The sequence below is a fragment of the Triturus cristatus genome, chromosome 10 (assembly GCF_964204655.1).
Source record: "Triturus cristatus chromosome 10, aTriCri1.1, whole genome shotgun sequence".
Taxonomy (NCBI): domain Eukaryota; kingdom Metazoa; phylum Chordata; class Amphibia; order Caudata; family Salamandridae; genus Triturus; species Triturus cristatus.
Window position 1 is genome coordinate 847,854,454 of NC_140593.1, and position 26,352 is coordinate 847,880,805.

A 26,352-nucleotide genomic window follows, 5' to 3' on the forward strand; every position below is an offset into this window, starting at 1 on the left:
GTTTGCACGTCCTTTTGTACTGAAGGGTGGGCCTACTTGATGAAAGCAAGGCATGAGAGCAGAAATTGTTTTATTGTCCTCACCGAGAGCATACACCTAGAGCAAACAAAATGTCTGAAGGATGGAGGCATTTTCATTTCTTGTTCGATGACGGCCATGGAAAAGACAGCAACCATATTGCAGAAGAGAGCAGCATGTGCAGTTGCTTGCTTTGGGTGAAGCATTCACCGACTCGCTGCCAATAACCCCCGGAGCTGGTGCAAAAGGTGACTCTTGCGTGCCTCGGCTCGTTGGTCTAGGGGTATGATTCTCGCTTAGGGTGCGAGAGGTCCCGGGTTCAAATCCCGGACGAGCCCTTTTTTAGAGGTAAACATACGAATCCTACTCAAAACTCACAATGCCTGACTATTTCTCATTACACTCGGCGCATTGTTGCACAAATTATTTTGAACCTCAGAAGAAAAACGGATATCCATGCTTTTTCTGCCTTCATGCTTAGTCTGTGTGTGTCCCAGGTGATGCTTTCCCAAGCTGTACTTGCTGGCATTTAGGCATCAGATATTTGTCTGTCGATGCCTGCATAAGTAAATTTTTAATACGTCTAATTGCAAGCATGTTGGCTGATATCTCTGCAGTTTTCACACTTGCTCCTCGCTTTCTGAGTGGCTGCTGATACAGCAGAATAGAAGTAGAGAGAATCCTTGAGAGGAACCTTGCTCTAACAGTAAAACACAGCAAGTTAGTTTCTGTAGTGTAGTGGTCATCACGTTCGCCTAACACGCGAAAGGTCCCCGGTTCGAGACCGGGCAGAAACACTGTGCATGAGCTGCTTTTATGTGCACCCTCTAAAACCTTATTATCTCAATGGAAGCTTAAGAAGAGGCGGTCCATGAACCCAGCGAGCCGTGGGAAACTTCCTTTACTTTTGCAAGACGAAACAAAGTAATCCGCATCCATCAGTGGTCGCTCTTGTGCCTAGCTTTTTTTTTATCATGCCATGTTGTATTGTGGGGCCTTTACACCTGTGACATTGCTGTGAACGCTGTAAGTGCAAACATTGGCAAGTGCAGACAGAAGAGTCAGACCTGTACATAGCCAGGGCTGTCAGGATGGCCGAGTGGTCTAAGGCGCCAGACTCAAGAGAGCTTGATCTTCAGTGCAACTGAGACTTCTGGTCTCCTCATGGAGGCGTGGGTTCAAATCCCACTTCTGACAGGTCTCTTTTACACCCTTAAATCTTCCTGTTTTTTGCAGTGCATTCCCCACACGCCACAATCTTTGCACGGACCTGTAACATATGACGAGAAATCCACCAACGATCAGGCTGGGCCCTCAATCACAATTCCATGTATTCCTGGAAGGGACACCTCAGGCACAACTTCCGTTAAATTTGCACTCCATCACACTAACTGCCGTGCTGGTTTCTCACTAAGCAGTTGATCCTATCTTTGTTGTGAGGCTCTCCTGCCACCTTTTGGGCGGAGAAGGCACTGTCCCTGCAACAACAGAGGCAGACATGTTCAACAGGGCTTCCTGGTTATGTGGGAGGAGCAGATTGTCATTGGTCACCCCTTGCGAATTTTAATTTACATAAGGAAGACAGAGAGGTAGCTGGGAGTAGGCAGTACACATGGACATTGAACTCTATCTTGTGATTTGCAGCCAATTCTAGATTGAGGCAGGAGGAAAGGAGGTGACTTGCCCAACAATGACCATTCTGGGAATTCAGCCACCCTGGGTCTCCCAGGTGAGTGTTTCAGTCCTGCGAGCCACTCATATAAATCTCGCCTGATCTCGCCTGATCGAGCGCTGAGTGAGCGTGTTTAAATCCAAGAATCAAACGCCTCTTTCTTAGGAGCAAGAATTGGCAGGCCCTCCCTTGCTTCTGGGGTGGAAGTTTATGGGGCAAGGGTCCAGGACTTGCAGAGAAGTACAAGTGCCAGAAAGTGCCTGCAGTTCTCATCAGTGCCTTTTTTCTGCTCACTGGCAGCTAGGATATCGGCTGATCCCTTCCTTGCAAGAGTGAAAAAAACAACATCTTGAGAGAAACATGACTTTGTGTGGCTCACATAGAGAGAGAGCAGCCAAATAGCACTGCTTTGTTTCTGAAAGACGCATCAGAAATTGTTCAAATTGCCGACTCGGGAATCAGGCTCGTTGGTCTAGGGGTATGATTCTCGCTTCGGGTGCGAGAGGTCCCGGGTTCAAATCCCGGACGAGCCCAAGCTGTGGAATTATATTTAGGCTGCTTATTATATAGGACCATTTCTTCTTTTCAATGCTATAAGACGCCGTGTGTGGTGAGAAAGTTCCTTTCCCTGCACGCTGTTTCCCACTTTTGGCGTATAGAATTTCAGTGCCGGACTTCTTTGCAACTGCTTTTCTGGGGTGGACCATCAGTGTAGGAACATTAAATTCAAAGTGTTTTTCTAGTGTGATTTCAGGTATGGTTTTAAAATCGCCTTTTGGAATAAAAGTGGTCCTCGTTCCTTTCTTCCAAAGAAAGAGATCGGGTAAGGAGGGTCCAACGTTGAGCTTCATGGACATTGGCCCTTGGTCTGTGCTTTCCAGCCCACTACATGCCAAGAAGATTGCTGCCAGAGTATCTGTTTCTGTGGTGTAGTGGTTATCATGTTCGCTTTACACGCGAAAGGTCCCTGGTTCGAGACCGGGCAGAAACAGCAGCTTATTGTTTGCATTTACTCTCTCAACTTATAGGAAAGCTGAGATAATGGAAGCTGTCTATCCCTCGCCAGCGTGACGTACTGTGCTCCAGGGGCATCAGTGACAGCTCAAAAAGAGAAGTGACGATAGTTTGCGCCATTCGTTTGCACGTCCTTTTGTACTGAAGGGTGGGCCTACTTGATGAAAGCAAGGCATGAGAGCAGAAATTGTTTTATTGTCCTCACCGAGAGCATACACCTAGAGCAAACAAAATGTCTGAAGGATGGAGGCATTTTCATTTCTTGTTCGATGACGGCCATGGAAAAGACAGCAACCATATTGCAGAAGAGAGCAGCATGTGCAGTTGCTTGCTTTGGGTGAAGCATTCACCGACTCGCTGCCAATATCCCCCGGAGCTGGTGCGAAAGGTGACTCTTGTGTGCCTCGGCTCGTTGGTCTAGGGGTATGATTCTCGCTTAGGGTGCGAGAGGTCCCGGGTTCAAATCCCGGACGAGCCCTTTTTTAGAGGTAAACATACGAATCCTACTCAAAACTCACAATGCCTGACTATTTCTCATTACACTCGGCGCATTGTTGCACAAATTATTTTGAACCTCAGAAGAAAAACGGATATCCATGCTTTTTCTGCCTTCATGCTTAGTCTGTGTGTGTCCCAGGTGATGCTTTCCCAAGCTGTTCTTGCTGGCATTTAGGCATCAGATATTTGTCTGTCGATGCCTGCATAAGTAAATTTTTAATACGTCTAATTGCAAGCATGTTGGCTGATATCTCTGCAGTTTTCACACTTGCTCCTCGCTTTCTGAGTGGCTGCTGATACAGCAGAATAGAAGTAGAGAGAATCCTTGAGAGGAACCTTGCTCTAACAGTAAAACACAGCAAGTTAGTTTCTGTAGTGTAGTGGTCATCACGTTCGCCTAACATGCGAAAGGTCCCTGGTTTGAGACCGGGCAGAAACACTGTGCATGAGCTGCTTTTATGTGCACCCTCTAAAACCTTATTATCTCAATGCAAGCTTAAGAAGAGGCGGTCCATGAACCCAGCGAGCCGTGGGAAACTTCCTTTACTTTTGCAAGACGAAACAAAGTAATCCGCATCCATCAGTGGTCGCTCTTGTGCCTAGCTTTTTTTTTATCATGCCATGTTGTATTGTGGGGCCTTTACACCTGTGACATTGCTGTGAACGCTGTAAGTGCAAACATTGGCAAGTGCAGACAGAAGAGTCAGACCTGTACATAGCCAGGGCTGTCAGGATGGCCGAGTGGTCTAAGGCGCCAGACTCAAGAGAGCTTGATCTTCAGTGCAACTGAGACTTCTGGTCTCCTCATGGAGGCGTGGGTTCAAATCCCACTTCTGACAGGTCTCTTTTACACCCTTAAATCTTCCTGTTTTTTGCAGTGCATTCCCCACACGCCACAATCTTTGCACGGACCTGTAACATATGACGAGAAATCCACCAACGATCAGGCTGGGCCCTCAATCACAATTCCATGTATTCCTGGAAGGGACACCTCAGGCACAACTTCCGTTAAATTTGCACTCCATCACACTAACTGCCGTGCTGGTTTCTCATTAAGCAGTTGATCCTATCTTTGTTGTGAGGCTCTCCTGCCACCTTTTGGGCGGAGAAGGCACTGTCCCTGCAACAACACAGGCAGACATGTTCAACAGGGCTTCCTGGTTATGTGGGAGGAGCAGATTGTCATTGGTCACCCCTTGCGAATTTTAATTTACATAAGGAAGACAGAGAGGTAGCTGGGAGTAGGCAGTTCACACGGACATTGAACTCTATCTTGTGATTTGCAGCCAATTCTAGATTGAGGCAGGAGGAAAGGAGGTGACTTGCCCAACAATGACCATTCTGGGAATTCAGCCACCCTGGGTCTCCCAGGTGAGTGTTTCAGTCCTGCGAGCCACTCATATAAATCTCGCCTGATCGAGCCTGATTGAGCGCTGAGTGAGCGTGTTTGAATCCAAGAATCAAACGCCTCTTTCTTAGGAGCAAGAATTGGCAGGCCCTCCCTTGCTTCTGGGGTGGAAGTTTATGGGGCAAGGGTCCAGGACTTGCAGAGAAGTACAAGTGCCAGAAAGTGCCTGCAGTTCTCATCAGTGCCTTTTTTCTGCTCACTGGCAGCTAGGATATCGGCTGATCCCTTCCTTGCAAGAGTGAAAAAAACAACATCTTGAGAGAAACATGACTTTGTGTGGCTCACATAGAGAGAGAGCAGCCAAATAGCACTGCTTTGTTTCTGAAAGACGCATCAGAAATTGTTCAAATTGCCGACTCGGGAATCAGGCTCGTTGGTCTAGGGGTATGATTCTCACTTCGGGTGCGAGAGGTCCCGGGTTCAAATCCCGGACGAGCCCAAGCTGTGGAATTATTTTTAGGCTGCTTATTATATAGGACCATTTCTTCTTTTCAATGCTATAAGACGCCGTGTGTGGTGAGAAAGTTCCTTTCCCTGCACGCTGTTTCCCACTTTTGGCGTATAGAATTTCAGTGCCGGACTTCTTTGCAACTGCTTTTCTGGGGTGGACCATCAGTGTAGGAACATTAAATTCAAAGTGTTTTTCTAGTGTGATTTCAGGTATGGTTTTAAAATCGCCTTTTGGAATAAAAGTGGTCCTCGTTCCTTTCTTCCAAAGAAAGAGATCGGGTAAGGAGGGTCCAACGTTGAGCTTCATGGACATTGGCCCTTGGTCTGTGCTTTCCAGCCCACTACATGCCAAGAAGATTGCTACCAGAGTATCTGTTTCTGTGGTGTAGTGGTTATCACGTTCGCTTTACACGCGAAAGGTCCCTGGTTCGAGACCGGGCAGAAACAGCAGCTTATTGTTTGCATTTACTCTCTCAACTTATAGGAAAGCTGAGATAATGGAAGCTGTCTATCCCTCGCCAGCGTGACGTACTGTGCTCCAGGGGCATCAGTGACAGCTCAAAAAGAGAAGTGACGATAGTTTGCGCCATTCGTTTGCACGTCCTTTTGTACTGAAGGGTGGGCCTACTTGATGAAAGCAAGGCATGAGAGCAGAAATTGTTTTATTGTCCTCACCGAGAGCATACACCTAGAGCAAACAAAATGTCTGAAGGATGGAGGCATTTTCATTTCTTGTTCGATGACGGCCATGGAAAAGACAGCAACCATATTGCAGAAGAGAGCAGCATGTGCAGTTGCTTGCTTTGGGTGAAGCATTCACCGACTCGCTGCCAATAACCCCCGGAGCTGGTGCGAAAGGTGACTCTTGTGTGCCTCGGCTCGTTGGTCTAGGGGTATGATTCTCGCTTAGGGTGCGAGAGGTCCTGGGTTCAAATCCCGGACGAGCCCTTTTTTAGAGGTAAACATACGAATCCTACTCAAAACTCACAATGCCTGACTATTTCTCATTACACTCGGCGCATTGTTGCACAAATTATTTTGAACCTCAGAAGAAAAACGGATATCCATGCTTTTTCTGCCTTCATGCTTAGTCTGTGTGTGTCCCAGGTGATGCTTTCCCAAGCTGTACTTGCTGGCATTTAGGCATCAGATATTTGTCTGTCGATGCCTGCATAAGTAAATTTTTAATACGTCTAATTGCAAGCATGTTGGCTGATATCTCTGCAGTTTTCACACTTGCTCCTCGCTTTCTGAGTGGCTGCTGATACAGCAGAATAGAAGTAGAGAGAATCCTTGAGAGGAACCTTGCTCTAACAGTAAAACACAGCAAGTTAGTTTCTGTAGTGTAGTGGTCATCACGTTCGCCTAACACGCGAAAGGTCCCCGGTTCGAGACCGGGCAGAAACACTGTGCATGAGCTGCTTTTATGTGCACCCTCTAAAACCTTATTATCTCAATGGAAGCTTAAGAAGAGGCGGTCCATGAACCCAGCGAGCCGTGGGAAACTTCCTTTACTTTTGCAAGACGAAACAAAGTAATCCGCATCCATCAGTGGTCGCTCTTGTGCCTAGCTTTTTTTTTATCATGCCATGTTGTATTGTGGGGCCTTTACACCTGTGACATTGCTGTGAACGCTGTAAGTGCAAACATTGGCAAGTGCAGACAGAAGAGTCAGACCTGTACATAGCCAGGGCTGTCAGGATGGCCGAGTGGTCTAAGGCGCCAGACTCAAGAGAGCTTGATCTTCAGTGCAACTGAGACTTCTGGTCTCCTCATGGAGGCGTGGGTTCAAATCCCACTTCTGACAGGTCTCTTTTACACCCTTAAATCTTCCTGTTTTTTGCAGTGCATTCCCCACACGCCACAATCTTTGCACGGACCTGTAACATATGACGAGAAATCCACCAACGATCAGGCTGGGCCCTCAATCACAATTCCATGTATTCCTGGAAGGGACACCTCAGGCACAACTTCCGTTAAATTTGCACTCCATCACACTAACTGCCGTGCTGGTTTCTCACTAAGCAGTTGATCCTATCTTTGTTGTGAGGCTCTCCTGCCACCTTTTGGGCGGAGAAGGCACTGTCCCTGCAACAACAGAGGCAGACATGTTCAACAGGGCTTCCTGGTTATGTGGGAGGAGCAGATTGTCATTGGTCACCCCTTGCGAATTTTAATTTACATAAGGAAGACAGAGAGGTAGCTGGGAGTAGGCAGTACACATGGACATTGAACTCTATCTTGTGATTTGCAGCCAATTCTAGATTGAGGCAGGAGGAAAGGAGGTGACTTGCCCAACAATGACCATTCTGGGAATTCAGCCACCCTGGGTCTCCCAGGTGAGTGTTTCAGTCCTGCGAGCCACTCATATAAATCTCGCCTGATCTCGCCTGATCGAGCGCTGAGTGAGCGTGTTTAAATCCAAGAATCAAACGCCTCTTTCTTAGGAGCAAGAATTGGCAGGCCCTCCCTTGCTTCTGGGGTGGAAGTTTATGGGGCAAGGGTCCAGGACTTGCAGAGAAGTACAAGTGCCAGAAAGTGCCTGCAGTTCTCATCAGTGCCTTTTTTCTGCTCACTGGCAGCTAGGATATCGGCTGATCCCTTCCTTGCAAGAGTGAAAAAAACAACATCTTGAGAGAAACATGACTTTGTGTGGCTCACATAGAGAGAGAGCAGCCAAATAGCACTGCTTTGTTTCTGAAAGACGCATCAGAAATTGTTCAAATTGCCGACTCGGGAATCAGGCTCGTTGGTCTAGGGGTATGATTCTCGCTTCGGGTGCGAGAGGTCCCGGGTTCAAATCCCGGACGAGCCCAAGCTGTGGAATTATATTTAGGCTGCTTATTATATAGGACCATTTCTTCTTTTCAATGCTATAAGACGCCGTGTGTGGTGAGAAAGTTCCTTTCCCTGCACGCTGTTTCCCACTTTTGGCGTATAGAATTTCAGTGCCGGACTTCTTTGCAACTGCTTTTCTGGGGTGGACCATCAGTGTAGGAACATTAAATTCAAAGTGTTTTTCTAGTGTGATTTCAGGTATGGTTTTAAAATCGCCTTTTGGAATAAAAGTGGTCCTCGTTCCTTTCTTCCAAAGAAAGAGATCGGGTAAGGAGGGTCCAACGTTGAGCTTCATGGACATTGGCCCTTGGTCTGTGCTTTCCAGCCCACTACATGCCAAGAAGATTGCTGCCAGAGTATCTGTTTCTGTGGTGTAGTGGTTATCATGTTCGCTTTACACGCGAAAGGTCCCTGGTTCGAGACCGGGCAGAAACAGCAGCTTATTGTTTGCATTTACTCTCTCAACTTATAGGAAAGCTGAGATAATGGAAGCTGTCTATCCCTCGCCAGCGTGACGTACTGTGCTCCAGGGGCATCAGTGACAGCTCAAAAAGAGAAGTGACGATAGTTTGCGCCATTCGTTTGCACGTCCTTTTGTACTGAAGGGTGGGCCTACTTGATGAAAGCAAGGCATGAGAGCAGAAATTGTTTTATTGTCCTCACCGAGAGCATACACCTAGAGCAAACAAAATGTCTGAAGGATGGAGGCATTTTCATTTCTTGTTCGATGACGGCCATGGAAAAGACAGCAACCATATTGCAGAAGAGAGCAGCATGTGCAGTTGCTTGCTTTGGGTGAAGCATTCACCGACTCGCTGCCAATATCCCCCGGAGCTGGTGCGAAAGGTGACTCTTGTGTGCCTCGGCTCGTTGGTCTAGGGGTATGATTCTCGCTTAGGGTGCGAGAGGTCCCGGGTTCAAATCCCGGACGAGCCCTTTTTTAGAGGTAAACATACGAATCCTACTCAAAACTCACAATGCCTGACTATTTCTCATTACACTCGGCGCATTGTTGCACAAATTATTTTGAACCTCAGAAGAAAAACGGATATCCATGCTTTTTCTGCCTTCATGCTTAGTCTGTGTGTGTCCCAGGTGATGCTTTCCCAAGCTGTTCTTGCTGGCATTTAGGCATCAGATATTTGTCTGTCGATGCCTGCATAAGTAAATTTTTAATACGTCTAATTGCAAGCATGTTGGCTGATATCTCTGCAGTTTTCACACTTGCTCCTCGCTTTCTGAGTGGCTGCTGATACAGCAGAATAGAAGTAGAGAGAATCCTTGAGAGGAACCTTGCTCTAACAGTAAAACACAGCAAGTTAGTTTCTGTAGTGTAGTGGTCATCACGTTCGCCTAACATGCGAAAGGTCCCTGGTTTGAGACCGGGCAGAAACACTGTGCATGAGCTGCTTTTATGTGCACCCTCTAAAACCTTATTATCTCAATGCAAGCTTAAGAAGAGGCGGTCCATGAACCCAGCGAGCCGTGGGAAACTTCCTTTACTTTTGCAAGACGAAACAAAGTAATCCGCATCCATCAGTGGTCGCTCTTGTGCCTAGCTTTTTTTTTATCATGCCATGTTGTATTGTGGGGCCTTTACACCTGTGACATTGCTGTGAACGCTGTAAGTGCAAACATTGGCAAGTTCAGACAGAACAGTCAGACCTGTACATAGCCAGGGCTGTCAGGATGGCCGAGTGGTCTAAGGCGCCAGACTCAAGAGAGCTTGATCTTCAGTGCAACTGAGACTTCTGGTCTCCTCATGGAGGCGTGGGTTCAAATCCCACTTCTGACAGGTCTCTTTTACACCCTTAAATCTTCCTGTTTTTTGCAGTGCATTCCCCACACGCCACAATCTTTGCACGGACCTGTAACATATGACGAGAAATCCACCAACGATCAGGCTGGGCCCTCAATCACAATTCCATGTATTCCTGGAAGGGACACCTCAGGCACAACTTCCGTTAAATTTGCACTCCATCACACTAACTGCCGTGCTGGTTTCTCATTAAGCAGTTGATCCTATCTTTGTTGTGAGGCTCTCCTGCCACCTTTTGGGCGGAGAAGGCACTGTCCCTGCAACAACACAGGCAGACATGTTCAACAGGGCTTCCTGGTTATGTGGGAGGAGCAGATTGTCATTGGTCACCCCTTGCGAATTTTAATTTACATAAGGAAGACAGAGAGGTAGCTGGGAGTAGGCAGTTCACACGGACATTGAACTCTATCTTGTGATTTGCAGCCAATTCTAGATTGAGGCAGGAGGAAAGGAGGTGACTTGCCCAACAATGACCATTCTGGGAATTCAGCCACCCTGGGTCTCCCAGGTGAGTGTTTCAGTCCTGCGAGCCACTCATATAAATCTCGCCTGATCGAGCCTGATTGAGCGCTGAGTGAGCGTGTTTGAATCCAAGAATCAAACGCCTCTTTCTTAGGAGCAAGAATTGGCAGGCCCTCCCTTGCTTCTGGGGTGGAAGTTTATGGGGCAAGGGTCCAGGACTTGCAGAGAAGTACAAGTGCCAGAAAGTGCCTGCAGTTCTCATCAGTGCCTTTTTTCTGCTCACTGGCAGCTAGGATATCGGCTGATCCCTTCCTTGCAAGAGTGAAAAAAACAACATCTTGAGAGAAACATGACTTTGTGTGGCTCACATAGAGAGAGAGCAGCCAAATAGCACTGCTTTGTTTCTGAAAGACGCATCAGAAATTGTTCAAATTGCCGACTCGGGAATCAGGCTCGTTGGTCTAGGGGTATGATTCTCACTTCGGGTGCGAGAGGTCCCGGGTTCAAATCCCGGACGAGCCCAAGCTGTGGAATTATTTTTAGGCTGCTTATTATATAGGACCATTTCTTCTTTTCAATGCTATAAGACGCCGTGTGTGGTGAGAAAGTTCCTTTCCCTGCACGCTGTTTCCCACTTTTGGCGTATAGAATTTCAGTGCCGGACTTCTTTGCAACTGCTTTTCTGGGGTGGACCATCAGTGTAGGAACATTAAATTCAAAGTGTTTTTCTAGTGTGATTTCAGGTATGGTTTTAAAATCGCCTTTTGGAATAAAAGTGGTCCTCGTTCCTTTCTTCCAAAGAAAGAGATCGGGTAAGGAGGGTCCAACGTTGAGCTTCATGGACATTGGCCCTTGGTCTGTGCTTTCCAGCCCACTACATGCCAAGAAGATTGCTACCAGAGTATCTGTTTCTGTGGTGTAGTGGTTATCACGTTCGCTTTACACGCGAAAGGTCCCTGGTTCGAGACCGGGCAGAAACAGCAGCTTATTGTTTGCATTTACTCTCTCAACTTATAGGAAAGCTGAGATAATGGAAGCTGTCTATCCCTCGCCAGCGTGACGTACTGTGCTCCAGGGGCATCAGTGACAGCTCAAAAAGAGAAGTGACGATAGTTTGCGCCATTCGTTTGCACGTCCTTTTGTACTGAAGGGTGGGCCTACTTGATGAAAGCAAGGCATGAGAGCAGAAATTGTTTTATTGTCCTCACCGAGAGCATACACCTAGAGCAAACAAAATGTCTGAAGGATGGAGGCATTTTCATTTCTTGTTCGATGACGGCCATGGAAAAGACAGCAACCATATTGCAGAAGAGAGCAGCATGTGCAGTTGCTTGCTTTGGGTGAAGCATTCACCGACTCGCTGCCAATAACCCCCGGAGCTGGTGCGAAAGGTGACTCTTGTGTGCCTCGGCTCGTTGGTCTAGGGGTATGATTCTCGCTTAGGGTGCGAGAGGTCCTGGGTTCAAATCCCGGACGAGCCCTTTTTTAGAGGTAAACATACGAATCCTACTCAAAACTCACAATGCCTGACTATTTCTCATTACACTCGGCGCATTGTTGCACAAATTATTTTGAACCTCAGAAGAAAAACGGATATCCATGCTTTTTCTGCCTTCATGCTTAGTCTGTGTGTGTCCCAGGTGATGCTTTCCCAAGCTGTACTTGCTGGCATTTAGGCATCAGATATTTGTCTGTCGATGCCTGCATAAGTAAATTTTTAATACGTCTAATTGCAAGCATGTTGGCTGATATCTCTGCAGTTTTCACACTTGCTCCTCGCTTTCTGAGTGGCTGCTGATACAGCAGAATAGAAGTAGAGAGAATCCTTGAGAGGAACCTTGCTCTAACAGTAAAACACAGCAAGTTAGTTTCTGTAGTGTAGTGGTCATCACGTTCGCCTAACACGCGAAAGGTCCCCGGTTCGAGACCGGGCAGAAACACTGTGCATGAGCTGCTTTTATGTGCACCCTCTAAAACCTTATTATCTCAATGGAAGCTTAAGAAGAGGCGGTCCATGAACCCAGCGAGCCGTGGGAAACTTCCTTTACTTTTGCAAGACGAAACAAAGTAATCCGCATCCATCAGTGGTCGCTCTTGTGCCTAGCTTTTTTTTTATCATGCCATGTTGTATTGTGGGGCCTTTACACCTGTGACATTGCTGTGAACGCTGTAAGTGCAAACATTGGCAAGTGCAGACAGAAGAGTCAGACCTGTACATAGCCAGGGCTGTCAGGATGGCCGAGTGGTCTAAGGCGCCAGACTCAAGAGAGCTTGATCTTCAGTGCAACTGAGACTTCTGGTCTCCTCATGGAGGCGTGGGTTCAAATCCCACTTCTGACAGGTCTCTTTTACACCCTTAAATCTTCCTGTTTTTTGCAGTGCATTCCCCACACGCCACAATCTTTGCACGGACCTGTAACATATGACGAGAAATCCACCAACGATCAGGCTGGGCCCTCAATCACAATTCCATGTATTCCTGGAAGGGACACCTCAGGCACAACTTCCGTTAAATTTGCACTCCATCACACTAACTGCCGTGCTGGTTTCTCACTAAGCAGTTGATCCTATCTTTGTTGTGAGGCTCTCCTGCCACCTTTTGGGCGGAGAAGGCACTGTCCCTGCAACAACAGAGGCAGACATGTTCAACAGGGCTTCCTGGTTATGTGGGAGGAGCAGATTGTCATTGGTCACCCCTTGCGAATTTTAATTTACATAAGGAAGACAGAGAGGTAGCTGGGAGTAGGCAGTACACATGGACATTGAACTCTATCTTGTGATTTGCAGCCAATTCTAGATTGAGGCAGGAGGAAAGGAGGTGACTTGCCCAACAATGACCATTCTGGGAATTCAGCCACCCTGGGTCTCCCAGGTGAGTGTTTCAGTCCTGCGAGCCACTCATATAAATCTCGCCTGATCTCGCCTGATCGAGCGCTGAGTGAGCGTGTTTAAATCCAAGAATCAAACGCCTCTTTCTTAGGAGCAAGAATTGGCAGGCCCTCCCTTGCTTCTGGGGTGGAAGTTTATGGGGCAAGGGTCCAGGACTTGCAGAGAAGTACAAGTGCCAGAAAGTGCCTGCAGTTCTCATCAGTGCCTTTTTTCTGCTCACTGGCAGCTAGGATATCGGCTGATCCCTTCCTTGCAAGAGTGAAAAAAACAACATCTTGAGAGAAACATGACTTTGTGTGGCTCACATAGAGAGAGAGCAGCCAAATAGCACTGCTTTGTTTCTGAAAGACGCATCAGAAATTGTTCAAATTGCCGACTCGGGAATCAGGCTCGTTGGTCTAGGGGTATGATTCTCGCTTCGGGTGCGAGAGGTCCCGGGTTCAAATCCCGGACGAGCCCAAGCTGTGGAATTATATTTAGGCTGCTTATTATATAGGACCATTTCTTCTTTTCAATGCTATAAGACGCCGTGTGTGGTGAGAAAGTTCCTTTCCCTGCACGCTGTTTCCCACTTTTGGCGTATAGAATTTCAGTGCCGGACTTCTTTGCAACTGCTTTTCTGGGGTGGACCATCAGTGTAGGAACATTAAATTCAAAGTGTTTTTCTAGTGTGATTTCAGGTATGGTTTTAAAATCGCCTTTTGGAATAAAAGTGGTCCTCGTTCCTTTCTTCCAAAGAAAGAGATCGGGTAAGGAGGGTCCAACGTTGAGCTTCATGGACATTGGCCCTTGGTCTGTGCTTTCCAGCCCACTACATGCCAAGAAGATTGCTGCCAGAGTATCTGTTTCTGTGGTGTAGTGGTTATCATGTTCGCTTTACACGCGAAAGGTCCCTGGTTCGAGACCGGGCAGAAACAGCAGCTTATTGTTTGCATTTACTCTCTCAACTTATAGGAAAGCTGAGATAATGGAAGCTGTCTATCCCTCGCCAGCGTGACGTACTGTGCTCCAGGGGCATCAGTGACAGCTCAAAAAGAGAAGTGACGATAGTTTGCGCCATTCGTTTGCACGTCCTTTTGTACTGAAGGGTGGGCCTACTTGATGAAAGCAAGGCATGAGAGCAGAAATTGTTTTATTGTCCTCACCGAGAGCATACACCTAGAGCAAACAAAATGTCTGAAGGATGGAGGCATTTTCATTTCTTGTTCGATGACGGCCATGGAAAAGACAGCAACCATATTGCAGAAGAGAGCAGCATGTGCAGTTGCTTGCTTTGGGTGAAGCATTCACCGACTCGCTGCCAATATCCCCCGGAGCTGGTGCGAAAGGTGACTCTTGTGTGCCTCGGCTCGTTGGTCTAGGGGTATGATTCTCGCTTAGGGTGCGAGAGGTCCCGGGTTCAAATCCCGGACGAGCCCTTTTTTAGAGGTAAACATACGAATCCTACTCAAAACTCACAATGCCTGACTATTTCTCATTACACTCGGCGCATTGTTGCACAAATTATTTTGAACCTCAGAAGAAAAACGGATATCCATGCTTTTTCTGCCTTCATGCTTAGTCTGTGTGTGTCCCAGGTGATGCTTTCCCAAGCTGTTCTTGCTGGCATTTAGGCATCAGATATTTGTCTGTCGATGCCTGCATAAGTAAATTTTTAATACGTCTAATTGCAAGCATGTTGGCTGATATCTCTGCAGTTTTCACACTTGCTCCTCGCTTTCTGAGTGGCTGCTGATACAGCAGAATAGAAGTAGAGAGAATCCTTGAGAGGAACCTTGCTCTAACAGTAAAACACAGCAAGTTAGTTTCTGTAGTGTAGTGGTCATCACGTTCGCCTAACATGCGAAAGGTCCCTGGTTTGAGACCGGGCAGAAACACTGTGCATGAGCTGCTTTTATGTGCACCCTCTAAAACCTTATTATCTCAATGCAAGCTTAAGAAGAGGCGGTCCATGAACCCAGCGAGCCGTGGGAAACTTCCTTTACTTTTGCAAGACGAAACAAAGTAATCCGCATCCATCAGTGGTCGCTCTTGTGCCTAGCTTTTTTTTTATCATGCCATGTTGTATTGTGGGGCCTTTACACCTGTGACATTGCTGTGAACGCTGTAAGTGCAAACATTGGCAAGTTCAGACAGAACAGTCAGACCTGTACATAGCCAGGGCTGTCAGGATGGCCGAGTGGTCTAAGGCGCCAGACTCAAGAGAGCTTGATCTTCAGTGCAACTGAGACTTCTGGTCTCCTCATGGAGGCGTGGGTTCAAATCCCACTTCTGACAGGTCTCTTTTACACCCTTAAATCTTCCTGTTTTTTGCAGTGCATTCCCCACACGCCACAATCTTTGCACGGACCTGTAACATATGACGAGAAATCCACCAACGATCAGGCTGGGCCCTCAATCACAATTCCATGTATTCCTGGAAGGGACACCTCAGGCACAACTTCCGTTAAATTTGCACTCCATCACACTAACTGCCGTGCTGGTTTCTCATTAAGCAGTTGATCCTATCTTTGTTGTGAGGCTCTCCTGCCACCTTTTGGGCGGAGAAGGCACTGTCCCTGCAACAACACAGGCAGACATGTTCAACAGGGCTTCCTGGTTATGTGGGAGGAGCAGATTGTCATTGGTCACCCCTTGCGAATTTTAATTTACATAAGGAAGACAGAGAGGTAGCTGGGAGTAGGCAGTACACACGGACATTGAGCTCTATCTTGTGATTTGCAGCCAATTCTAGATTGAGGCAGGAGGAAAGGAGGTGACTTGCCCAACAATGACCATTCTGGGAATTCAGCCACCCTGGGTCTCCCAGGTGAGTGTTTCAGTCCTGCGAGCCACTCATATAAATCTCGCCTGATCGAGCCTGATTGAGCGCTGAATGAGCGTGTTTGAATCCAAGAATCAAACGCCTCTTTCTTAGGAGCAAGAATTGGCAGGCCCTCCCTTGCTTCTGGGGTGGAAGTTTATGGGGCAAGGGTCCAGGACTTGCAGAGAAGTACAAGTGCCAGAAAGTGCCTGCAGTTCTCATCAGTGCCTTTTTTCTGCTCACTGGCAGCTAGGATATCGGCTGATCCCTTCCTTGCAAGAGTGAAAAAAACAACATCTTGAGAGAAACATGACTTTGTGTGGCTCACATAGAGAGAGAGCAGCCAAATAGCACTGCTTTGTTTCTGAAAGACGCATCAGAAATTGTTCAAATTGCCGACTCGGGAATCAGGCTCGTTGGTCTAGGGGTATGATTCTCACTTCGGGTGCGAGAGGTCCCGGGTTCAAATCCCGGACGAGCCCAAGCTGTGGAATTATTTTTAGGCTGCTTATTATATAGGACCATTTCTTCTTTTCAATGCTATAAGACGCCGTGTGTGGTGAGAAAGTTCCTTTCCCTGCACGCTGTTTCCCACTTTTGGCGTATAGAATTTCAGTGCCGGACTTCTTTGCAACTGCTTTTCTGGGGTGGACCATCAGTGTAGGAACATTAAATTCAAAGTGTTTTTCTAGTGTGATTTCAGGTATGGTTTTAAAATCGCCTTTTGGAATAAAAGTGGTCCTCGTTCCTTTCTTCCAAAGAAAGAGATCGGGTAAGGAGGGTCCAACGTTGAGCTTCATGGACATTGGCCCTTGGTCTGTGCTTTCCAGCCCACTACATGCCAAGAAGATTGCTACCAGAGTATCTGTTTCTGTGGTGTAGTGGTTATCACGTTTGCTTTACACGCGAAAGGTCCCTGGTTCGAGACCGGGCAGAAACAGCAGCTTATTGTTTGCATTTACTCTCTCAACTTATAGGAAAGCTGAGCTAATGGAAGCTGTCTATCCCTCGCCAGCGTGACGTACTGTGCTCCAGGGGCATCAGTGACAGCTCAAAAAGAGAAGTGACGATAGTTTGCGCCATTCGTTTGCACGTCCTTTTGTACTGAAGGGTGGGCCTACTTGATGAAAGCAAGGCATGAGAGCAGAAATTGTTTTATTGTCCTCACCGAGAGCATACACCTAGAGCAAACAAAATGTCTGAAGGATGGAGGCATTTTCATTTCTTGTTCGATGACGGCCATGGAAAAGACAGCAACCATATTGCAGAAGAGAGCAGCATGTGCAGTTGCTTGCTTTGGGTGAAGCATTCACCGACTCGCTGCCAATAACCCCCGGAGCTGGTGCAAAAGGTGACTCTTGCGTGCCTCGGCTCGTTGGTCTAGGGGTATGATTCTCGCTTAGGGTGCGAGAGGTCCCGGGTTCAAATCCCGGACGAGCCCTTTTTTAGAGGTAAACATACGAATCCTACTCAAAACTCACAATGCCTGACTATTTCTCATTACACTCGGCGCATTGTTGCACAAATTATTTTGAACCTCAGAAGAAAAACGGATATCCATGCTTTTTCTGCCTTCATGCTTAGTCTGTGTGTGTCCCAGGTGATGCTTTCCCAAGTTGTACTTGCTGGCATTTAGGCATCAGATATTTGTCTGTCGATGCCTGCATAAGTAAATTTTTAATACGTCTAATTGCAAGCATGTTGGCTGATATCTCTGCAGTTTTCACACTTGCTCCTCGCTTTCTGAGTGGCTGCTGATACAGCAGAATAGAAGTAGAGAGAATCCTTGAGAGGAACCTTGCTCTAACAGTAAAACACAGCAAGTTAGTTTCTGTAGTGTAGTGGTCATCACGTTCGCCTAACACGCGAAAGGTCCCCGGTTCGAGACCGGGCAGAAACACTGTGCATGAGCTGCTTTTATGTGCACCCTCTAAAACCTTATTATCTCAATGCAAGCTTAAGAAGAGGCGGTCCATGAACCCAGCGAGCCGTGGGAAACTTCCTTTACTTTTGCAAGACGAAACAAAGTAATCCGCATCCATCAGTGGTCGCTCTTGTGCCTAGCTTTTTTTTTATCATGCCATGTTGTATTGTGGGGCCTTTACACCTGTGACATTGCTGTGAACGCTGTAAGTGCAAACATTGGCAAGTGCAGACAGAAGAGTCAGACCTGTACATAGCCAGGGCTGTCAGGATGGCCGAGTGGTCTAAGGCGCCAGACTCAAGAGAGCTTGATCTTCAGTGCAACTGAGACTTCTGGTCTCCTCATGGAGGCGTGGGTTCAAATCCCACTTCTGACAGGTCTCTTTTACACCCTTAAATCTTCCTGTTTTTTGCAGTGCATTCCCCACACGCCACAATCTTTGCACGGACCTGTAACATATGACGAGAAATCCACCAACGATCAGGCTGGGCCCTCAATCACAATTCCATGTATTCCTGGAAGGGACACCTCAGGCACAACTTCCGTTAAATTTGCACTCCATCACACTAACTGCCGTGCTGGTTTCTCATTAAGCAGTTGATCCTATCTTTGTTGTGAGGCTCTCCTGCCACCTTTTGGGCGGAGAAGGCACTGTCCCTGCAACAACACAGGCAGACATGTTCAACAGGGCTTCCTGGTTATGTGGGAGGAGCAGATTGTCATTGGTCACCCCTTGCGAATTTTAATTTACATAAGGAAGACAGAGAGGTAGCTGGGAGTAGGCAGTTCACACGGACATTGAACTCTATCTTGTGATTTGCAGCCAATTCTAGATTGAGGCAGGAGGAAAGGAGGTGACTTGCCCAACAATGACCATTCTGGGAATTCAGCCACCCTGGGTCTCCCAGGTGAGTGTTTCAGTCCTGCGAGCCACTCATATAAATCTCGCCTGATCTCGCCTGATCGAGCGCTGAGTGAGCGTGTTTAAATCCAAGAATCAAACGCCTCTTTCTTAGGAGCAAGAATTGGCAGGCCCTCCCTTGCTTCTGGGGTGGAAGTTTATGGGGCAAGGGTCCAGGACTTGCAGAGAAGTACAAGTGCCAGAAAGTGCCTGCAGTTCTCATCAGTGCCTTTTTTCTGCTCACTGGCAGCTAGGATATCGGCTGATCCCTTCCTTGCAAGAGTGAAAACAACAACATCTTGAGAGAAACATGACTTTGTGTGGCTCACATAGAGAGAGAGCAGCCAAATAGCACTGCTTTGTTTCTGAAAGACGCATCAGAAATTGTTCAAATTGCCGACTCGGGAATCAGGCTCGTTGGTCTAGGGGTATGATTCTCGCTTCGGGTGCGAGAGGTCCCGGGTTCAAATCCCGGACGAGCCCAAGCTGTGGAATTATTTTTAGGCTGCTTATTATATAGGACCATTTCTTCTTTTCAATGCTATAAGACGCCGTGTGTGGTGAGAAAGTTCCTTTCCCTGCACGCTGTTTCCCACTTTTGGCGTATAGAATTTCAGTGCCGGACTTCTTTGCAACTGCTTTTCTGGGGTGGACCATCAGTGTAGGAACATTAAATTCAAAGTGTTTTTCTAGTGTGATTTCAGGTATGGTTTTAAAATCGCCTTTTGGAATAAAAGTGGTCCTCGTTCCTTTCTTCCAAAGAAAGAGATCGGGTAAGGAGGGTCCAACGTTGAGCTTCATGGACATTGGCCCTTGGTCTGTGCTTTCCAGCCCACTACATGCCAAGAAGATTGCTACCAGAGTATCTGTTTCTGTGGTGTAGTGGTTATCACGTTCGCTTTACACGCGAAAGGTCCCTGGTTCGAGACCGGGCAGAAACAGCAGCTTATTGTTTGCATTTACTCTCTCAACTTATAGGAAAGCTGAGATAATGGAAGCTGTCTATCCCTCGCCAGCGTGACGTACTGTGCTCCAGGGGCATCAGTGACAGCTCAAAAAGAGAAGTGACGATAGTTTGCGCCATTCGTTTGCACGTCCTTTTGTACTGAAGGGTGGGCCTACTTGATGAAAGCAAGGCATGAGAGCAGAAATTGTTTTATTGTCCTCACCGAGAGCATACACCTAGAGCAAACAAAATGTCTGAAGGATGGAGGCATTTTCATTTCTTGTTCGATGACGGCCATGGAAAAGACAGCAACCATATTGCAGAAGAGAGCAGCATGTGCAGTTGCTTGCTTTGGGTGAAGCATTCACCGACTCGCTGCCAATAACCCCCGGAGCTGGTGCGAAAGGTGACTCTTGTGTGCCTCGGCTCGTTGGTCTAGGGGTATGATTCTCGCTTAGGGTGCGAGAGGTCCTGGGTTCAAATCCCGGACGAGCCCTTTTTTAGAGGTAAACATACGAATCCTACTCAAAACTCACAATGCCTGACTATTTCTCATTACACTCGGCGCATTGTTGCACAAATTATTTTGAACCTCAGAAGAAAAACGGATATCCATGCTTTTTCTGCCTTCATGCTTAGTCTGTGTGTGTCCCAGGTGATGCTTTCCCAAGCTGTACTTGCTGGCATTTAGGCATCAGATATTTGTCTGTCGATGCCTGCATAAGTAAATTTTTAATACGTCTAATTGCAAGCATGTTGGCTGATATCTCTGCAGTTTTCACACTTGCTCCTCGCTTTCTGAGTGGCTGCTGATACAGCAGAATAGAAGTAGAGAGAATCCTTGAGAGGAACCTTGCTCTAACAGTAAAACACAGCAAGTTAGTTTCTGTAGTGTAGTGGTCATCACGTTCGCCTAACACGCGAAAGGTCCCCGGTTCGAGACCGGGCAGAAACACTGTGCATGAGCTGCTTTTATGTGCACCCTCTAAAACCTTATTATCTCAATGGAAGCTTAAGAAGAGGCGGTCCATGAACCCAGCGAGCCGTGGGAAACTTCCTTTACTTTTGCAAGACGAAACAAAGTAATCCGCATCCATCAGTGGTCGCTCTTGTGCCTAGCTTTTTTTTTATCATGCCATGTTGTATTGTGGGGCCTTTACACCTGTGACATTGCTGTGAACGCTGTAAGTGCAAACATTGGCAAGTGCAGACAGAAGAGTCAGACCTGTACATAGCCAGGGCTGTCAGGATGGCCGAGTGGTCTAAGGCGCCAGACTCAAGAGAGCTTGATCTTCAGTGCAACTGAGACTTCTGGTCTCCTCATGGAGGCGTGGGTTCAAATCCCACTTCTGACAGGTCTCTTTTACACCCTTAAATCTTCCTGTTTTTTGCAGTGCATTCCCCACACGCCACAATCTTTGCACGGACCTGTAACATATGACGAGAAATCCACCAACGATCAGGCTGGGCCCTCAATCACAATTCCATGTATTCCTGGAAGGGACACCTCAGGCACAACTTCCGTTAAATTTGCACTCCATCACACTAACTGCCGTGCTGGTTTCTCACTAAGCAGTTGATCCTATCTTTGTTGTGAGGCTCTCCTGCCACCTTTTGGGCGGAGAAGGCACTGTCCCTGCAACAACAGAGGCAGACATGTTCAACAGGGCTTCCTGGTTATGTGGGAGGAGCAGATTGTCATTGGTCACCCCTTGCGAATTTTAATTTACATAAGGAAGACAGAGAGGTAGCTGGGAGTAGGCAGTACACATGGACATTGAACTCTATCTTGTGATTTGCAGCCAATTCTAGATTGAGGCAGGAGGAAAGGAGGTGACTTGCCCAACAATGACCATTCTGGGAATTCAGCCACCCTGGGTCTCCCAGGTGAGTGTTTCAGTCCTGCGAGCCACTCATATAAATCTCGCCTGATCTCGCCTGATCGAGCGCTGAGTGAGCGTGTTTAAATCCAAGAATCAAACGCCTCTTTCTTAGGAGCAAGAATTGGCAGGCCCTCCCTTGCTTCTGGGGTGGAAGTTTATGGGGCAAGGGTCCAGGACTTGCAGAGAAGTACAAGTGCCAGAAAGTGCCTGCAGTTCTCATCAGTGCCTTTTTTCTGCTCACTGGCAGCTAGGATATCGGCTGATCCCTTCCTTGCAAGAGTGAAAAAAACAACATCTTGAGAGAAACATGACTTTGTGTGGCTCACATAGAGAGAGAGCAGCCAAATAGCACTGCTTTGTTTCTGAAAGACGCATCAGAAATTGTTCAAATTGCCGACTCGGGAATCAGGCTCGTTGGTCTAGGGGTATGATTCTCGCTTCGGGTGCGAGAGGTCCCGGGTTCAAATCCCGGACGAGCCCAAGCTGTGGAATTATATTTAGGCTGCTTATTATATAGGACCATTTCTTCTTTTCAATGCTATAAGACGCCGTGTGTGGTGAGAAAGTTCCTTTCCCTGCACGCTGTTTCCCACTTTTGGCGTATAGAATTTCAGTGCCGGACTTCTTTGCAACTGCTTTTCTGGGGTGGACCATCAGTGTAGGAACATTAAATTCAAAGTGTTTTTCTAGTGTGATTTCAGGTATGGTTTTAAAATCGCCTTTTGGAATAAAAGTGGTCCTCGTTCCTTTCTTCCAAAGAAAGAGATCGGGTAAGGAGGGTCCAACGTTGAGCTTCATGGACATTGGCCCTTGGTCTGTGCTTTCCAGCCCACTACATGCCAAGAAGATTGCTGCCAGAGTATCTGTTTCTGTGGTGTAGTGGTTATCATGTTCGCTTTACACGCGAAAGGTCCCTGGTTCGAGACCGGGCAGAAACAGCAGCTTATTGTTTGCATTTACTCTCTCAACTTATAGGAAAGCTGAGATAATGGAAGCTGTCTATCCCTCGCCAGCGTGACGTACTGTGCTCCAGGGGCATCAGTGACAGCTCAAAAAGAGAAGTGACGATAGTTTGCGCCATTCGTTTGCACGTCCTTTTGTACTGAAGGGTGGGCCTACTTGATGAAAGCAAGGCATGAGAGCAGAAATTGTTTTATTGTCCTCACCGAGAGCATACACCTAGAGCAAACAAAATGTCTGAAGGATGGAGGCATTTTCATTTCTTGTTCGATGACGGCCATGGAAAAGACAGCAACCATATTGCAGAAGAGAGCAGCATGTGCAGTTGCTTGCTTTGGGTGAAGCATTCACCGACTCGCTGCCAATATCCCCCGGAGCTGGTGCGAAAGGTGACTCTTGTGTGCCTCGGCTCGTTGGTCTAGGGGTATGATTCTCGCTTAGGGTGCGAGAGGTCCCGGGTTCAAATCCCGGACGAGCCCTTTTTTAGAGGTAAACATACGAATCCTACTCAAAACTCACAATGCCTGACTATTTCTCATTACACTCGGCGCATTGTTGCACAAATTATTTTGAACCTCAGAAGAAAAACGGATATCCATGCTTTTTCTGCCTTCATGCTTAGTCTGTGTGTGTCCCAGGTGATGCTTTCCCAAGCTGTTCTTGCTGGCATTTAGGCATCAGATATTTGTCTGTCGATGCCTGCATAAGTAAATTTTTAATACGTCTAATTGCAAGCATGTTGGCTGATATCTCTGCAGTTTTCACACTTGCTCCTCGCTTTCTGAGTGGCTGCTGATACAGCAGAATAGAAGTAGAGAGAATCCTTGAGAGGAACCTTGCTCTAACAGTAAAACACAGCAAGTTAGTTTCTGTAGTGTAGTGGTCATCACGTTCGCCTAACATGCGAAAGGTCCCTGGTTTGAGACCGGGCAGAAACACTGTGCATGAGCTGCTTTTATGTGCACCCTCTAAAACCTTATTATCTCAATGCAAGCTTAAGAAGAGGCGGTCCATGAACCCAGCGAGCCGTGGGAAACTTCCTTTACTTTTGCAAGACGAAACAAAGTAATCCGCATCCATCAGTGGTCGCTCTTGTGCCTAGCTTTTTTTTTATCATGCCATGTTGTATTGTGGGGCCTTTACACCTGTGACATTGCTGTGAACGCTGTAAGTGCAAACATTGGCAAGTTCAGACAGAACAGTCAGACCTGTACATAGCCAGGGCTGTCAGGATGGCCGAGTGGTCTAAGGCGCCAGACTCAAGAGAGCTTGATCTTCAGTGCAACTGAGACTTCTGGTCTCCTCATGGAGGCGTGGGTTCAAATCCCACTTCTGACAGGTCTCTTTTACACCCTTAAATCTTCCTGTTTTTTGCAGTGCATTCCCCACACGCCACAATCTTTGCACGGACCTGTAACATATGACGAGAAATCCACCAACGATCAGGCTGGGCCCTCAATCACAATTCCATGTATTCCTGGAAGGGACACCTCAGGCACAACTTCCGTTAAATTTGCACTCCATCACACTAACTGCCGTGCTGGTTTCTCATTAAGCAGTTGATCCTATCTTTGTTGTGAGGCTCTCCTGCCACCTTTTGGGCGGAGAAGGCACTGTCCCTGCAACAACACAGGCAGACATGTTCAACAGGGCTTCCTGGTTATGTGGGAGGAGCAGATTGTCATTGGTCACCCCTTGCGAATTTTAATTTACATAAGGAAGACAGAGAGGTAGCTGGGAGTAGGCAGTACACACGGACATTGAGCTCTATCTTGTGATTTGCAGCCAATTCTAGATTGAGGCAGGAGGAAAGGAGGTGACTTGCCCAACAATGACCATTCTGGGAATTCAGCCACCCTGGGTCTCCCAGGTGAGTGTTTCAGTCCTGCGAGCCACTCATATAAATCTCGCCTGATCGAGCCTGATTGAGCGCTGAATGAGCGTGTTTGAATCCAAGAATCAAACGCCTCTTTCTTAGGAGCAAGAATTGGCAGGCCCTCCCTTGCTTCTGGGGTGGAAGTTTATGGGGCAAGGGTCCAGGACTTGCAGAGAAGTACAAGTGCCAGAAAGTGCCTGCAGTTCTCATCAGTGCCTTTTTTCTGCTCACTGGCAGCTAGGATATCGGCTGATCCCTTCCTTGCAAGAGTGAAAAAAACAACATCTTGAGAGAAACATGACTTTGTGTGGCTCACATAGAGAGAGAGCAGCCAAATAGCACTGCTTTGTTTCTGAAAGACGCATCAGAAATTGTTCAAATTGCCGACTCGGGAATCAGGCTCGTTGGTCTAGGGGTATGATTCTCACTTCGGGTGCGAGAGGTCCCGGGTTCAAATCCCGGACGAGCCCAAGCTGTGGAATTATTTTTAGGCTGCTTATTATATAGGACCATTTCTTCTTTTCAATGCTATAAGACGCCGTGTGTGGTGAGAAAGTTCCTTTCCCTGCACGCTGTTTCCCACTTTTGGCGTATAGAATTTCAGTGCCGGACTTCTTTGCAACTGCTTTTCTGGGGTGGACCATCAGTGTAGAACCATTAAATTCAAAGTGTTTTTCTAGTGTGATTTCAGGTATGGTTTTAAAATCGCCTTTTGGAATAAAAGTGGTCCTCGTTCCTTTCTTCCAAAGAAAGAGATCGGGTAAGGAGGGTCCAACGTTGAGCTTCATGGACATTGGCCCTTGGTCTGTGCTTTCCAGCCCACTACATGCCAAGAAGATTGCTACCAGAGTATCTGTTTCTGTGGTGTAGTGGTTATCACGTTTGCTTTACACGCGAAAGGTCCCTGGTTCGAGACCGGGCAGAAACAGCAGCTTATTGTTTGCATTTACTCTCTCAACTTATAGGAAAGCTGAGCTAATGGAAGCTGTCTATCCCTCGCCAGCGTGACGTACTGTGCTCCAGGGGCATCAGTGACAGCTCAAAAAGAGAAGTGACGATAGTTTGCGCCATTCGTTTGCACGTCCTTTTGTACTGAAGGGTGGGCCTACTTGATGAAAGCAAGGCATGAGAGCAGAAATTGTTTTATTGTCCTCACCGAGAGCATACACCTAGAGCAAACAAAATGTCTGAAGGATGGAGGCATTTTCATTTCTTGTTCGATGACGGCCATGGAAAAGACAGCAACCATATTGCAGAAGAGAGCAGCATGTGCAGTTGCTTGCTTTGGGTGAAGCATTCACCGACTCGCTGCCAATAACCCCCGGAGCTGGTGCAAAAGGTGACTCTTGCGTGCCTCGGCTCGTTGGTCTAGGGGTATGATTCTCGCTTAGGGTGCGAGAGGTCCCGGGTTCAAATCCCGGACGAGCCCTTTTTTAGAGGTAAACATACGAATCCTACTCAAAACTCACAATGCCTGACTATTTCTCATTACACTCGGCGCATTGTTGCACAAATTATTTTGAACCTCAGAAGAAAAACGGATATCCATGCTTTTTCTGCCTTCATGCTTAGTCTGTGTGTGTCCCAGGTGATGCTTTCCCAAGTTGTACTTGCTGGCATTTAGGCATCAGATATTTGTCTGTCGATGCCTGCATAAGTAAATTTTTAATACGTCTAATTGCAAGCATGTTGGCTGATATCTCTGCAGTTTTCACACTTGCTCCTCGCTTTCTGAGTGGCTGCTGATACAGCAGAATAGAAGTAGAGAGAATCCTTGAGAGGAACCTTGCTCTAACAGTAAAACACAGCAAGTTAGTTTCTGTAGTGTAGTGGTCATCACGTTCGCCTAACACGCGAAAGGTCCCCGGTTCGAGACCGGGCAGAAACACTGTGCATGAGCTGCTTTTATGTGCACCCTCTAAAACCTTATTATCTCAATGCAAGCTTAAGAAGAGGCGGTCCATGAACCCAGCGAGCCGTGGGAAACTTCC

General features: G+C 47.2%; 47 non-coding genes across 47 annotated transcripts; all 47 read left to right on the forward strand.

Moving 5' to 3' along the window:
• Positions 1-284: 284 nt before the first annotated feature.
• On the forward strand, positions 285-356 carry TRNAP-AGG (transfer RNA proline (anticodon AGG)). Its single transcript has one exon. It is a non-coding gene; the product is annotated as a tRNA-Pro (tRNA).
• A 386-nt stretch (positions 357-742) lies between these two features.
• Positions 743-815, forward strand: TRNAV-AAC (transfer RNA valine (anticodon AAC)). Its single transcript has one exon. It is a non-coding gene; the product is annotated as a tRNA-Val (tRNA).
• A 288-nt stretch (positions 816-1,103) lies between these two features.
• TRNAL-CAA (transfer RNA leucine (anticodon CAA)) lies at positions 1,104-1,215 on the forward strand. The gene is made up of 2 exons: positions 1,104-1,141; positions 1,170-1,215. It is a non-coding gene; the product is annotated as a tRNA-Leu (tRNA).
• A 936-nt stretch (positions 1,216-2,151) lies between these two features.
• Positions 2,152-2,223, forward strand: TRNAP-CGG (transfer RNA proline (anticodon CGG)). The gene has a single exon. It is a non-coding gene; the product is annotated as a tRNA-Pro (tRNA).
• A 385-nt stretch (positions 2,224-2,608) lies between these two features.
• TRNAV-UAC (transfer RNA valine (anticodon UAC)) lies at positions 2,609-2,681 on the forward strand. The gene has a single exon. It is a non-coding gene; the product is annotated as a tRNA-Val (tRNA).
• Positions 2,682-3,110: 429 nt separating this feature from the next.
• On the forward strand, positions 3,111-3,182 carry TRNAP-AGG (transfer RNA proline (anticodon AGG)). Its single transcript has one exon. It is a non-coding gene; the product is annotated as a tRNA-Pro (tRNA).
• Positions 3,183-3,568: 386 nt separating this feature from the next.
• On the forward strand, positions 3,569-3,641 carry TRNAV-AAC (transfer RNA valine (anticodon AAC)). The gene has a single exon. It is a non-coding gene; the product is annotated as a tRNA-Val (tRNA).
• Positions 3,642-3,929: 288 nt separating this feature from the next.
• Positions 3,930-4,041, forward strand: TRNAL-CAA (transfer RNA leucine (anticodon CAA)). Its single transcript has 2 exons — positions 3,930-3,967; positions 3,996-4,041. It is a non-coding gene; the product is annotated as a tRNA-Leu (tRNA).
• A 936-nt stretch (positions 4,042-4,977) lies between these two features.
• On the forward strand, positions 4,978-5,049 carry TRNAP-CGG (transfer RNA proline (anticodon CGG)). Its single transcript has one exon. It is a non-coding gene; the product is annotated as a tRNA-Pro (tRNA).
• A 385-nt stretch (positions 5,050-5,434) lies between these two features.
• TRNAV-UAC (transfer RNA valine (anticodon UAC)) lies at positions 5,435-5,507 on the forward strand. The gene has a single exon. It is a non-coding gene; the product is annotated as a tRNA-Val (tRNA).
• Positions 5,508-5,936: 429 nt separating this feature from the next.
• TRNAP-AGG (transfer RNA proline (anticodon AGG)) lies at positions 5,937-6,008 on the forward strand. Its single transcript has one exon. It is a non-coding gene; the product is annotated as a tRNA-Pro (tRNA).
• A 386-nt stretch (positions 6,009-6,394) lies between these two features.
• TRNAV-AAC (transfer RNA valine (anticodon AAC)) lies at positions 6,395-6,467 on the forward strand. Its single transcript has one exon. It is a non-coding gene; the product is annotated as a tRNA-Val (tRNA).
• Positions 6,468-6,755: 288 nt separating this feature from the next.
• On the forward strand, positions 6,756-6,867 carry TRNAL-CAA (transfer RNA leucine (anticodon CAA)). Its single transcript has 2 exons — positions 6,756-6,793; positions 6,822-6,867. It is a non-coding gene; the product is annotated as a tRNA-Leu (tRNA).
• A 936-nt stretch (positions 6,868-7,803) lies between these two features.
• On the forward strand, positions 7,804-7,875 carry TRNAP-CGG (transfer RNA proline (anticodon CGG)). Its single transcript has one exon. It is a non-coding gene; the product is annotated as a tRNA-Pro (tRNA).
• Positions 7,876-8,260: 385 nt separating this feature from the next.
• On the forward strand, positions 8,261-8,333 carry TRNAV-UAC (transfer RNA valine (anticodon UAC)). Its single transcript has one exon. It is a non-coding gene; the product is annotated as a tRNA-Val (tRNA).
• Positions 8,334-8,762: 429 nt separating this feature from the next.
• On the forward strand, positions 8,763-8,834 carry TRNAP-AGG (transfer RNA proline (anticodon AGG)). The gene has a single exon. It is a non-coding gene; the product is annotated as a tRNA-Pro (tRNA).
• Positions 8,835-9,220: 386 nt separating this feature from the next.
• Positions 9,221-9,293, forward strand: TRNAV-AAC (transfer RNA valine (anticodon AAC)). Its single transcript has one exon. It is a non-coding gene; the product is annotated as a tRNA-Val (tRNA).
• A 288-nt stretch (positions 9,294-9,581) lies between these two features.
• On the forward strand, positions 9,582-9,693 carry TRNAL-CAA (transfer RNA leucine (anticodon CAA)). Its single transcript has 2 exons — positions 9,582-9,619; positions 9,648-9,693. It is a non-coding gene; the product is annotated as a tRNA-Leu (tRNA).
• Positions 9,694-10,629: 936 nt separating this feature from the next.
• Positions 10,630-10,701, forward strand: TRNAP-CGG (transfer RNA proline (anticodon CGG)). Its single transcript has one exon. It is a non-coding gene; the product is annotated as a tRNA-Pro (tRNA).
• Positions 10,702-11,086: 385 nt separating this feature from the next.
• Positions 11,087-11,159, forward strand: TRNAV-UAC (transfer RNA valine (anticodon UAC)). The gene has a single exon. It is a non-coding gene; the product is annotated as a tRNA-Val (tRNA).
• A 429-nt stretch (positions 11,160-11,588) lies between these two features.
• TRNAP-AGG (transfer RNA proline (anticodon AGG)) lies at positions 11,589-11,660 on the forward strand. The gene has a single exon. It is a non-coding gene; the product is annotated as a tRNA-Pro (tRNA).
• Positions 11,661-12,046: 386 nt separating this feature from the next.
• TRNAV-AAC (transfer RNA valine (anticodon AAC)) lies at positions 12,047-12,119 on the forward strand. Its single transcript has one exon. It is a non-coding gene; the product is annotated as a tRNA-Val (tRNA).
• Positions 12,120-12,407: 288 nt separating this feature from the next.
• On the forward strand, positions 12,408-12,519 carry TRNAL-CAA (transfer RNA leucine (anticodon CAA)). Its single transcript has 2 exons — positions 12,408-12,445; positions 12,474-12,519. It is a non-coding gene; the product is annotated as a tRNA-Leu (tRNA).
• A 936-nt stretch (positions 12,520-13,455) lies between these two features.
• On the forward strand, positions 13,456-13,527 carry TRNAP-CGG (transfer RNA proline (anticodon CGG)). Its single transcript has one exon. It is a non-coding gene; the product is annotated as a tRNA-Pro (tRNA).
• A 385-nt stretch (positions 13,528-13,912) lies between these two features.
• TRNAV-UAC (transfer RNA valine (anticodon UAC)) lies at positions 13,913-13,985 on the forward strand. Its single transcript has one exon. It is a non-coding gene; the product is annotated as a tRNA-Val (tRNA).
• A 429-nt stretch (positions 13,986-14,414) lies between these two features.
• TRNAP-AGG (transfer RNA proline (anticodon AGG)) lies at positions 14,415-14,486 on the forward strand. The gene has a single exon. It is a non-coding gene; the product is annotated as a tRNA-Pro (tRNA).
• Positions 14,487-14,872: 386 nt separating this feature from the next.
• On the forward strand, positions 14,873-14,945 carry TRNAV-AAC (transfer RNA valine (anticodon AAC)). Its single transcript has one exon. It is a non-coding gene; the product is annotated as a tRNA-Val (tRNA).
• A 288-nt stretch (positions 14,946-15,233) lies between these two features.
• TRNAL-CAA (transfer RNA leucine (anticodon CAA)) lies at positions 15,234-15,345 on the forward strand. Its single transcript has 2 exons — positions 15,234-15,271; positions 15,300-15,345. It is a non-coding gene; the product is annotated as a tRNA-Leu (tRNA).
• A 936-nt stretch (positions 15,346-16,281) lies between these two features.
• TRNAP-CGG (transfer RNA proline (anticodon CGG)) lies at positions 16,282-16,353 on the forward strand. Its single transcript has one exon. It is a non-coding gene; the product is annotated as a tRNA-Pro (tRNA).
• Positions 16,354-16,738: 385 nt separating this feature from the next.
• Positions 16,739-16,811, forward strand: TRNAV-UAC (transfer RNA valine (anticodon UAC)). Its single transcript has one exon. It is a non-coding gene; the product is annotated as a tRNA-Val (tRNA).
• Positions 16,812-17,240: 429 nt separating this feature from the next.
• On the forward strand, positions 17,241-17,312 carry TRNAP-AGG (transfer RNA proline (anticodon AGG)). Its single transcript has one exon. It is a non-coding gene; the product is annotated as a tRNA-Pro (tRNA).
• A 386-nt stretch (positions 17,313-17,698) lies between these two features.
• On the forward strand, positions 17,699-17,771 carry TRNAV-AAC (transfer RNA valine (anticodon AAC)). The gene has a single exon. It is a non-coding gene; the product is annotated as a tRNA-Val (tRNA).
• A 288-nt stretch (positions 17,772-18,059) lies between these two features.
• On the forward strand, positions 18,060-18,171 carry TRNAL-CAA (transfer RNA leucine (anticodon CAA)). Its single transcript has 2 exons — positions 18,060-18,097; positions 18,126-18,171. It is a non-coding gene; the product is annotated as a tRNA-Leu (tRNA).
• A 936-nt stretch (positions 18,172-19,107) lies between these two features.
• Positions 19,108-19,179, forward strand: TRNAP-CGG (transfer RNA proline (anticodon CGG)). The gene has a single exon. It is a non-coding gene; the product is annotated as a tRNA-Pro (tRNA).
• A 385-nt stretch (positions 19,180-19,564) lies between these two features.
• TRNAV-UAC (transfer RNA valine (anticodon UAC)) lies at positions 19,565-19,637 on the forward strand. Its single transcript has one exon. It is a non-coding gene; the product is annotated as a tRNA-Val (tRNA).
• A 429-nt stretch (positions 19,638-20,066) lies between these two features.
• On the forward strand, positions 20,067-20,138 carry TRNAP-AGG (transfer RNA proline (anticodon AGG)). Its single transcript has one exon. It is a non-coding gene; the product is annotated as a tRNA-Pro (tRNA).
• A 386-nt stretch (positions 20,139-20,524) lies between these two features.
• On the forward strand, positions 20,525-20,597 carry TRNAV-AAC (transfer RNA valine (anticodon AAC)). Its single transcript has one exon. It is a non-coding gene; the product is annotated as a tRNA-Val (tRNA).
• A 288-nt stretch (positions 20,598-20,885) lies between these two features.
• Positions 20,886-20,997, forward strand: TRNAL-CAA (transfer RNA leucine (anticodon CAA)). Its single transcript has 2 exons — positions 20,886-20,923; positions 20,952-20,997. It is a non-coding gene; the product is annotated as a tRNA-Leu (tRNA).
• A 936-nt stretch (positions 20,998-21,933) lies between these two features.
• Positions 21,934-22,005, forward strand: TRNAP-CGG (transfer RNA proline (anticodon CGG)). The gene has a single exon. It is a non-coding gene; the product is annotated as a tRNA-Pro (tRNA).
• Positions 22,006-22,390: 385 nt separating this feature from the next.
• TRNAV-UAC (transfer RNA valine (anticodon UAC)) lies at positions 22,391-22,463 on the forward strand. Its single transcript has one exon. It is a non-coding gene; the product is annotated as a tRNA-Val (tRNA).
• Positions 22,464-22,892: 429 nt separating this feature from the next.
• Positions 22,893-22,964, forward strand: TRNAP-AGG (transfer RNA proline (anticodon AGG)). The gene has a single exon. It is a non-coding gene; the product is annotated as a tRNA-Pro (tRNA).
• Positions 22,965-23,350: 386 nt separating this feature from the next.
• Positions 23,351-23,423, forward strand: TRNAV-AAC (transfer RNA valine (anticodon AAC)). Its single transcript has one exon. It is a non-coding gene; the product is annotated as a tRNA-Val (tRNA).
• A 288-nt stretch (positions 23,424-23,711) lies between these two features.
• Positions 23,712-23,823, forward strand: TRNAL-CAA (transfer RNA leucine (anticodon CAA)). Its single transcript has 2 exons — positions 23,712-23,749; positions 23,778-23,823. It is a non-coding gene; the product is annotated as a tRNA-Leu (tRNA).
• A 936-nt stretch (positions 23,824-24,759) lies between these two features.
• On the forward strand, positions 24,760-24,831 carry TRNAP-CGG (transfer RNA proline (anticodon CGG)). Its single transcript has one exon. It is a non-coding gene; the product is annotated as a tRNA-Pro (tRNA).
• A 385-nt stretch (positions 24,832-25,216) lies between these two features.
• Positions 25,217-25,289, forward strand: TRNAV-UAC (transfer RNA valine (anticodon UAC)). The gene has a single exon. It is a non-coding gene; the product is annotated as a tRNA-Val (tRNA).
• A 429-nt stretch (positions 25,290-25,718) lies between these two features.
• Positions 25,719-25,790, forward strand: TRNAP-AGG (transfer RNA proline (anticodon AGG)). Its single transcript has one exon. It is a non-coding gene; the product is annotated as a tRNA-Pro (tRNA).
• Positions 25,791-26,176: 386 nt separating this feature from the next.
• TRNAV-AAC (transfer RNA valine (anticodon AAC)) lies at positions 26,177-26,249 on the forward strand. The gene has a single exon. It is a non-coding gene; the product is annotated as a tRNA-Val (tRNA).
• The last annotated feature ends 103 nt before the right edge of the window (positions 26,250-26,352 follow it).